At 41.8% G+C, this 11,097-nt stretch overlaps 1 pseudogene; it reads right to left on the bottom strand.

Annotated features, from left to right (window-relative positions):
* Window positions 1-282: 282 nt before the first annotated feature.
* On the bottom strand, window positions 283-1,262 carry LOC109701815 (selenide, water dikinase 2-like; annotated as a pseudogene).
* Window positions 1,263-11,097: the final 9,835 nt, after the last annotated feature.

Here is an 11,097-nt window from a genome sequence, read left to right as displayed (position 1 = left end):
AAAGACATGCAACATCTGGCTTTGGAAAGAGGAAATAGGTTTTTCTGCTCCTCGCCTTTCCAAAAAATGAACACATGTCCTCATCAAAGTTCAAAATGTTACTTCTGGTCTTGGAATGTACAGACAGGTAGCTTTTGATGACCGGATTCTGATTGCTAGAAAGGGCAGCTGGAACCACTATGCACACAGCTTTCTTTGGACATTTCTTACAATCAACTCTTGGGACTCCTCCATGATTTTGTACAAAGGCTCTAAGTTCCCAACAACTTCTGTCATTCCATTTCACAAGCTAGGCTCAGAGAAGATGTTGGAATTATCAGGAGCAACAGCAGCAGCAGTGGCCCCATGAGGCGGAACCTCAATAATTCAAGGCTTGTCAATGATCCGGGCTGTTCGGTTTTCCTTTTCCACGGATGCCGACAATCCATGCTTGGTGACCCTCTCTGTACTTGGAAGATTTGATTTCAGAACAAAAGCAGGCCGCCTGTTCTCTTGGCAGACAAATCAGTAATTCTCCAGAGGTTTCAGCTGAGGTTCCTTGAAGGAGTCCATACCACCCACTGGCCTTGCTGAGGCCACCATCTTGGTAATGATTGGCAGATCATGTATGACAAAGGACACTTCATTTCTTTGTTGTTTTGCCAAGTTCTGAGAGTGTCCTAAAATGCCTGTGAGATCTGTGGCTGCGTGGGCATTAAATGTGTGCATTAACCCAGGTGCAGTTCTGTTTAAGGCAGCCATATTGAACATGGCTTCCCGATAAGCCAGCTCTACCTCTTCTCTGGAGACCACCATCTTCATCTTATTCCACTTTTCAGGATTGGTGGGCATTGACAGCAACTTGGGCTCCTAAGAATTTGGTTAACACCAGCACTCCCCCACAACTGCACTGTCAGACCTTACAAATTCACTGGGCTGGCAAACCACAATTGCAACTCCACTGCTGATAATCCAAGGGTTCACCACTGTCTGGCCACCTGTCACTGCAGCTCCTCTCTCCTCAGCAGCATCCCGAAAGCCTTTGACCATGACTGGCCTTACCATTTCTCGTTCCTCCTCATCCATACTCTGGTTGACACTGAGTAACATCAACATGTCACATTCAGTGAAGGCCATGGCGTAGAGATCACTCAGCATGTTGGCACAAACATCCATCATGTAGGGATCTTCCACCGGGGGTGGAAGAAGTCAGTGGTCTGCAGCAGTGACAGGCTCCCATGCCTCAGGGGGATGACACAGGAGTCCATCCCAGTGCTCCAGGTAGGAAAGGCTGGGCCCCGGCTTGCAGGCCAACTTCCTGGGTCACCTCATCAAGGCCTCTGATCAGGACCAGACCCAGTGGGGGTCGCACAGCCGGCTGGGACAGTCCCTCCAGGAGCTGAGGCAGAGTTTCCTGGGGGACCTTAAGGCCTCAGCTCTTCATGCCAGAGAAGCCCATTGGTCACCAGCTGAGTCAAGAAGCCCAGGCTCAGAAACAAACCTGCTGGGGCCAAGGAGCATTCCACCACCACCATCATCTCTCCAGTCCCCTCAGTGACTTCTGCCATCACACCAGTCCCACTAGGACAGGAAGGAGGAAAGAGGAGAAAGCTCTTTTATTTTCTACTCAAGTTAATTTGAAGTCACAGTCAAATATTACCCAAACAGTTTCTCCCAGGTACAGCTCGTGCAGCATGTCCCACACTACACGACTCACGCCACACCAGTGCCTTTCTCCATTGTTTCTTCTTGAGCACACAATCATTCTATATTTCTGTGTTAGTCATCTTTCCATCACTGTAACAAAATACCTGAGATAATCACCTTATAAACAGGAAAGATTTATTTTTGCTCACAGTCTGGGGAGGTTCAGTCCACGTTTTGTTGGCTCCTCTACTTCTGGATCTGAGACAAGGGGGAGGATGTGATGGAGAAAAGCAGCTCACTTCATGGCCAGGGTGGGATTGAGGCAGGCTAGAATTAGGGAAAGTTTGGGACTCTTAGGACATATATGACTTGATATTATATTTTAAATTGAACATTACTCCTTTTCTCTAAGCCTTCTTTTCAATTGCAAATGTGTGTAGATTATTCATTCATACCCTAGTTCAGAGACAACTCAAACCACCCTCACCTGGCCGAGAGACCATCTATGCCCCTCCTCACTCATGGATTATTGGTGGTTAGGAATCACCAGGTTCTTCCCTTCCCACCGGTGAGCATAAGTTTTAAAAGCACCCAGAAGAGAGAAAGACTCTCTGCTTCCAGCTTCCACTTGGTCCCATCATGCCCCCTCTTGTAACTTTTAATAAATTCCATTATACCCATGTATCCTGCCATGGATTCTTCCACGTGGGACACAAAGAATTTGGAAATCTTCTGATCAGAGACTGCATCAGGACGTTAACAGGATGTTATATTAGTTTGCTGGGGTTTCCATAAGAAAGAACCACAAACTGAGTGACTTAACTAACAGAAATGTATTGTGTCACAGTTCTGGAAGCTACAAATCCAGGGTTGGTTCCTTCCCAAGACTGTGAGGAAGGATCTGTTTCATGCATTTCCCACCTCTGTCGGTTTTCTGGAAATCTTCATCTTTCCTTCAGAAGCATCATCCATCTTTTACCTTCATCTTCACATGGGGTTCTCCCTGGATGTGCATCTTTGTCTAAATTTCCCCTTTTTATAAGGATACCAGTCACATTGGGTTAGAGACTGCCCCCCCAAAAACCCCTCATTTTAACTGTTACATCTACAACACTACTTCTAAAACAGGGTTTAGAACTTCAACATATGAATTTTGGGGTGATTCAACCCATAGCAGATGTCATATGTTAAGTCTCTAAGATTTTGTGTTTCATCTATTATAGAAGCCAACATTTTATTAAGTAAAACAAATGAAGTAGTAAATGTAAAGCATATAGTACAATGCTAGATAAAAATCATGCCCAAATGGTAGCAATGTTATATCCCTCTGTCAGACGTGCATTTACCATGAATCTTATTTCCATAGGCCTCTTCCAAAAAAGTTCCCAATTTTACAACTCATAATTTTATATTCATTGACCTCCCTCCTTAAAGAAGGTCTCCAAAATGATATCAGCTTCAGAGTCCACAGATCAAGTATCCACCCACAGCCCAGCTCATGACCTCATTACCTCCTCCCTAGACACCCACCTCCTTGCTGGTCTCCTCTCTCCAGTGTCCTCTCCAAATCACTGCCAAATTAAGTTTCTCCAAACCCACATCAACTAACTGCTCAAAACCTTCTGGGGACCATTGCTTTTTGTCTATGAATTCTAAAAGCACTTACTGGGTGCCTACTTCATGCTAGGTAGGAGCTGGGGATACAGTTGTGCACAATGAGTATGGCCCTTACAGAGCTTCCAGACAAGTGGAAAAAAATGAATTGGTCACCTGTTGCTCAAAAATTCTGTGTGACAAACAACCCCACAATTTCAGTGGTTGTAATAACATTTATTTTCCTTCCTCCCAGGTTTTTGGGTTGGCTGGGGTGACTCTGCCTTAAGCTACAAGTTGAGCTTGGTTCTGCTCTGTACCTCGTGGCTCTCTTTCTGGGGTCAGCAGATATCTGAGATACACTGTCCTTACAGTGCATGGCAGAAGCATAGGAACTGTGAGTAGAAACAGGTGATACCTCTTAAGAGTTGAGCCCAAAGCTAGCATACTAGGACCTCCACCCACATGCCTTGGGCCAAGGCATGTCATAAGATGTACTTATTTAGTAGGTCTGTCACAACAAGTACCATAGACTGGGGGGCTTAAGCCGTGGAAATTTATTTGCTCACAGTTCTGAAGGCTACCAATCCAAAATCAAAGTGTCATTAAGTTTGGTTTCTTCTAAGACCTCTCCCCTTGGCTTTTAAATGACTGCCAGCATTCTTTCTGGTATCTTCTGGAGTCCTTTCTTTTGTTGTAAGGACATTAGTCATATTGGATAAGGACCAACCCTACTGACCTCATTTTTACTTAACTGCCTCTTTAACAACTCTATCTCAAAGTGTAGTCACATGCCAAGGTACTGGAGTTAGGACTTCAACATACGAATTTGATGAGGGACACAACTCAGCCCATAACTCATGGCCAACCCAACATCCATGGAGTGGGAAAGTGTACTTCCGTCCGCTATGTCAAGGGGGTGAAAAGGGGAGAAGCAAAAACTGTGAACAAAATAAGGCCATCTGCCACTAGGAGGCAATGATGATACAATAGAATAAGAGCCAAGATGACAATCTAGCACAGCATGATAAAATCCAAAAACACCTGGCATATAAGCCCCTCTAAAGTCTGACCTGATTACCTCTTTTCTGATCTGTTTCTGTAGAAAAGCTTCCAGCCTCTTCCCTTGGAACCACACCTAGGGGCAATGACAAGTACAGTGGGATATAATAGAAAGAGAGAGGCCAGGATTTCTAGGACCTGTTATTTTGTGCATGATTCACTGGTTCTCATCCAGAGTGAGTCAAAAACCATCTGTGTGATCCTGGGAAAATCATTTTCTCTCCCAAAGTCTATAACCCTTTTTCTTAAAGAGGAAATAGACTCTAAGATCCCTAAGATTCTCTGACCTGATTTCTTTTCTTTACATTGTGTATTCTACAGAACATTAGTCCCAAGAGATGCCATAAATGGTTCCATGAGCAAATACACTTAGAAAATACTGCATACGATATTCCTTCCCTAGCAAAGGTCATGCAAAGTCCTGCAATAGAAAAAATCCATTTTACTTCAATTATTTCCCAGATGTATTTGGCCTAAGAATGTCTCCTTCTGCCCCTTAAAACATGGCCCAGAACCTATGAACTAATGCCCTTATCACATGTTGACTTGCAGAGCTAGACTTTTCATGTCAATGTCCTGTTCCTTCATATGGATTCCCTGTACCCAGTGAACACAATGCTTTATGAATTCCTGCTTCTAACAACAGAAAGTCCCACAGACTGTGATGAGGTCCAGTCTCACAGAATCCTCAAGTGTCCACAGCCCAGTCTTCCTCATTCTCCTGAAAGCTCCAGAAATGGGGCAACTGAAGCACCAAGTATCACTCCCCACAACTGTGGCTGATCCCCAGTTAGTACATGAGGACTCCATGCGAGTCAAAAGAAACCCCTTTGGGGTCTGACTCTGTAACAAGTTTTAAAATATCTTCAGTAATGGCATGTCATTGCCATTTGTAGGAGATATTTGAGTTTGGGAAACAATAAAAACCTTTGGAGCCAAGTCTTCTGAGTAACACTGGTAATGAAGTTGAGAAATACTGTTCTGTATCAAAAATGTAGAATTCACCTCACCTCGTCGTCCAGTCAACCATTCCCATTTGGCTCCCAGGTCTCTGGAACATGAATATTCATTCCAAATGAGCTCTCCCCTGCATTCCGGAATCTCCACTCACCATATGCCCAGCTGTCTAGGGCTCCCCCCAACAGCAAACAATTATGTCCACTTGTTTGTTTTGTTTCTTTATGTGGCCCCTTGTCTGAGTAGCCATGCATAATCCAGTACTTCTTACACTGTGAGTTCTCATGGGGCCATTCGTGTTTCTGTTGCCAGCTATTGTTTTGAATTCACAAGACTATCCCCACATTGCACATTCAACATCTTTAATTAAGCCGAAGCCATTCTAACGCCTCACTTTCTTCCCCTTTCTCCTTATACCCTACACAAGAGCACTCTCCCTCTCTCTGGCTTTGATCCCAGGGTGAGGATTGTTTTGTTTTGTTAACTATTCCTGTTATTCAGTAGTCAGCATGTGCTTTTTCTTTCCTTCAAATAACATTTAATTGCTTTAACACAACTTTTTCAAGAAGCCAGAGGAGTGTTCTTTGAGGATCCAAATTATCCTCAAAGCTGGTCTCTCAAAGAGACTGAAATTTGTGCTGACTTTTAATAACCAGAACATGAAACAAAAGAAAGAAATTTTATGCCACCTTTTCTGGGAACATTTTAACTGTGGCTATATAACCAAAGACTGTCAGAGCTGGAAGATAATGTGGAGGTCATGAATTCTTAGTGGCTCCAAACTTCCCTAGCCATCAAACTTACATCAAATGGAGACTTGGAATCCTAGCATATGGGGGTGGGTCATAGCTCTGGGGTGGAGCACTTGCCTAGCATGCACAGGGCTCTGGGTTCAGTCCCCAGCACTGCAAAAAAAAAAGAAAATGAGTCCCAGAACATGAAACAAAAGCAATTTGGGGTTCTCAGGACAGTCTAAGTCTTCAGATTGGCTTTCTTTAGGGGGATTTTCAATTTTCTTTTTGAATTAGTATACATTAATAATATAAGGGGATTATGTGATAATTCCATGCATATGCACAGTGTACTTTCAATAAGTTCAATCCTGCCATTATATCTCCTTTCCACCGTCTCTCCTCCCTGCTTTTTCAGTGTTTGGTGGGTTTCATTATGCTATTTGCATATGTATGTATGCAATACATACATGCAGCATACTTCCATTCTGTTCACCCCACTATCCTTTCCTTTCCTCCTCCTCCCTCAAACCTACCCCCTCAGATAGAGCCCATATACATTCTTGTCCCATTATTACAACCATCATCATCATTTTAGATACTTGAACTTTTGAGCTTGGCTTACCTGCTCGACATGAAGATCTCCAGTTCTATCCATTTTCCTGCAAATAACATAGTTTCATTTTTCTTTATGGCTGAGTAATATTCCATATTTCTTCTTTATTCATTCATCAGTTTTGGGGCACCTTGGCTATTTCCACAGTTTGACTACTGTGAAGAGAGCTGCAATAAACATGGGCATACAGGTATTCAGATTGGCTTTAAATGTCTCATTGGTTACAGAGTATCTGAAGCTCCTCTGCACTTGGATTTTTGTTTTTTTTCAGAACTCAAGGCCTCACACTTGCTAGACAAGAGTACTACCACTTGAGCTCTACCACTGGAGTAGTAGTGTCCCCTGTCCTCTTCTTATTTTGTTTTTCAGATAGGGTCTCACCTAACTTTGCCTGGGCTTACCTTGGACCTCAATCCTTCTACCTCCACCTCCTGAGTAGCTGAGATTACAGGCACACACCACCACGGCTGACCCTTGCACTTGGATTTTCATCACAGCTTAAAAACTAATACACTTTCCAGATGAGCAAAGTGAGGCCCAGGGAGACTCAGCAAATACCTGACAAAGCAAGAGCTAGAACCTTCACCTCCTACCACCCACAGCCCTCCCCTTGGCCATGCAGCTGAAGCTCTGAGAAGCTGGTCTAAAGCACAGATCTGGACTATCACACTGCATCTCATACATATTTACAATTACTACATATTAATTAAAAATGATTTTTAAAATGTTTGAGAAAATGGAAATGTTACCTTGATTTGATCTTTACAGAGTGTATACATGTATGAATTATCACATTGTATCCAGAATTTGTACAATTAAAATAATAATTGATAAACATAAATAAATATAAAACACAGATGTAGGCACCCCAGCCTCTAGAATTCTGATCCAGAAGGTCTGAGGAAGGACTCGAAATCAGAATTTCTTAAAAGTTCCCCATGAGTCTGGTGGAGATCCAGATTTAGACACCATTGATCACTTTCTAGTATAGATCACCACTGATCTAGGCCCCCATCAGACCTGGGTACCAAAGAGCAACTGATTGTTCAGAGGAAAGAAAGAAAAGAGAAAAAGAGAGAAAGAAGAGCCTAGATTTGTTATAAAATGACCATCACTAAAAATGACAAGATAGAACGAACTGGAACTGTTTTAATCAGGCCCAAAAATTAATTAATGGAATATATAAATTAATTAATGGGATGTATAAATTATCTACAATGCATCATTCAGAAGGAAATTTGATCAGTATTCTGTGTCCCTAGATATTTGCTTGGCATTTTATAGGCACAATCCCTAACCAGTACCTTCAGGTTGACCATGCTTTGCCTTTTTACAAAGTGGCTTTCCATGAATTATGTTTTTCAATCCATTCAACAATCCAAAATATAGAAAAGGCAAATCTTATCATATTTCCTATTTTACAGGTGATACAACTGAGATTCACAGAAGAGAAAAGGTATAAGGTAACATAGCAGTAGGAATCAGAGCCAAATGTACTACCAAAATCTTAGATGCAGCATGCCCCCCACACACCAAACCCTGTGCAAGGGATCAAACCCAGGTCCTCATGCATGCTAGACAAGCACTCTACCACTGAGCTACACCTGCCAGCCTCAATATGCCTTCTTAATGCATCAAAAAGTAATCCCTGTTACCAGAGCCTCCTCTTTTCTGCTCACTCCAGCATAATCACAAATGGTATTATAAAAATGGAAAACTCAATAACTCTAATAGCTGTTTAAAAAAACACTATTGATGCTCACAGCCAGGACTTCATGATGTTTATTCTAATGTCCTCATTTACTGCCACACTGTCATTGTAAAATGAAAGCTATTCAAGAGAATTGTATCCTCTGACTCTCCGAAATCAACTTCTGCTTAGGCTAGGAAGTCAAAATGGAGAAAATCTACATCACAAGTTATTCATCAACACCAACAATAAAAAGTCAATATTTATTTGAATTTTAAGAGGAAACAGAACTTGTTAGGAATCAAAATAAAAGGAAAATCTGCCTAAGAAACATGAGCATTTCATAGTTGGGTTGCATTCAGGGAAACCAGCTTAGCCATGACCTGAGTAAATTGATGATTTTTTTTTCCTCCCATCATGATCAATGTCACATCAATGAACTACAATGAGGATGCTGCAATTCAATCTGATTATTACGATGGTTAAAGTCATTGCTCCACTCCAGGGATTTATCATGTCAGGCCCAAGAACATGGCTGTTGTCTGCCCAATTCTTTTTAGACACGAGAAGAGAACAAATTGCTTTGGCTGGACTTTGGGATGCCCCAGGTTTCCTATATGTTGAATTGGCATTGCTCCCCCCCAAGAAGTAAGGAAATTCCCTGGGTACCAAAATCTTTTCCAATCAGAAGAGGATTTCCTGGTGTCTTTAGTAATCCCTCAAAATTCTCCCCCTTTCTCCTGACATTTGTTTGCCCTCTGTCTCCGTTAAAATAATCCCCTTAAAAATAGTTCTAAGGGCCTTGCCCTGCCCAATATATAAAGGTATAACAAATAAAACAATATAGCAGAGGTTCAGGAATAAATATAAAGATTTCAATATCTTAGGACAGGTCTCTCTTCCTCCCCGTCTCCCTCTCCTTTTCCTTTTCCTTGCCTGCAACGCTTTCCTTCTCTCTCTCCAGGACTGTCCCTTTGATTCCCCTCTGAACACCTAAGCTTAGTACAGGGCACCACCTGGAAGCACATAATGAGTATTTGGTGAGTGAATGACTGATAGGTTGACAACCAGGTTCCAAATGGAAGAAGAAACATTTATGTATATGAAAGGAGGTAAAAGAGGCTGAAGGGAGTGAATAGCTGATACAGAGGGGAAGGACTGGGGGAAATAGCAGAAGAATCAGGGAAAAAAATACCTAATAGGTGCTGTGTACGATTGCTGCTGTTCAGGGGACTGTTTACCCTCTGTATCTCACTAAGTTTCAGTGAAGTCAAAGTTTCCCAAAGCACATTATCTACGAAGAAGAGATGGGCTGGGTTTGGAGGAACAATTTGTTTGAATTTCTGTAGCAGGTATATATTTGTGTATGCCAGGTAGATACTTTTTACTCAGGAATTCTATGAACATAAGAAGGCAAAGTTTATAAGGTATGAAAACCATGTTTATCCCAGAGTTGTTTATAACAGTGAAAAAGAGGAAACAACGCCAACCAATATCAGTAGCAACTTAGGTAAATTAATGTGCATCCAAGCAACTGGATTCTGTACAGCCATTAAAGAAAGCATAGGGCGTAGATTTTCAGATATTGTCATGGAAACATTCCCACACAATGTTATTGAGTGAAAAAGGCAGCTAACAAGACAATATGAAATATAACATGAATTTCTTAATATATAGATATTTGCATAGGGAAAAGGTCTAAAAGAAAAGCAACAGTGGGTAGCCTTGGAAGGTGGCATTTTCTTCCCATTTGACCTTTCTTAGAGAAATTATTTTCTTTTCTAGAACATACAGCTAAATATACTGTGGTATACTTTTGCAAAAGAAAATATAGTTATTTCTCTGCCTAGTTACCCAACTTTTTTACATATAGGACTTTATTTCCTTTCCCCAACTGTAAAAGATGTGCCTCATCTATTACAAGGTATTGGCATTAGAGGAAAATTAAAATACAGGTTCAAATTCAATTTGAAGGCCAGAAATAATTGTCTCTTTCCATCAAACACAGCATGCCTAAAGATGTCTAAGGATAATATTCTAAACATTTGGATTAAAGATTTTCAAGGTCATTGATAGAGAAAGTCACCCCTTGGAAGAATGTTAACAACTAAGTCACTAACTTGGGAATAGCCAGTTTAAGTCCAGCACAGTTACAGCTTCTTGGCATTTGAACCAACCCCTACAGCAACCCTGTATGCACAAATATTACATCTTAATACCCTCTTGACCAGGGGCCCCTCACCCACCCACCACCACTCCCTAAAAACATGGAAAAATTGTAGAGGAACAAGAGATAAGACCAGTAGCAGGACCAATATCACCAGTACCCATTCTCCTGAGTCCAAAGGTGAAAATGAATCCCCAGAAAACTCTTAAAGCCTTCCATTGGTTGTGGGAGAGTCAAGGGAGGGAAGGTAGGAGATTGAGGGAGAGAGGAAGGAAATAAGGAAAGAATAGAGGGAGGGGCAAAGAAAGATGCCCATCCTCCCCTCCCCCCATACAGTCTATGGCCAAACCTGTGCCAAGAGCATAAATTGGTTTCACAAACACAACAGATCTGAGAAACAAAGTCGTCATAAGCTCATATGTTCCACTGATTTGATGTGGCTATAAAAGCAGACTAGCCTCAGGATAAAAACCTGGTTTCTGAGATCATGGGTCCTATTACAGTAAAATTTCCCTTTAACGATTCAGACCCAGGTATATTGAAAACACTTCACTTGTACAGTTTTCCCCAGTGTAGTAAAAATTTTATTTCATTCACGATAGAGCCCGTTTTCTCCCAGAAAGAGATATGAGAGGTTTAATACAGGAGGGGCTTT

Source organism: Castor canadensis, chromosome 4, assembly GCF_047511655.1.
Source record: "Castor canadensis chromosome 4, mCasCan1.hap1v2, whole genome shotgun sequence".
NCBI classification, from domain to species: domain Eukaryota; kingdom Metazoa; phylum Chordata; class Mammalia; order Rodentia; family Castoridae; genus Castor; species Castor canadensis.
The sequence above is the reverse complement of the archived record's forward strand: the minus strand, read 5'-3'. Positions and strand labels throughout refer to the sequence as shown.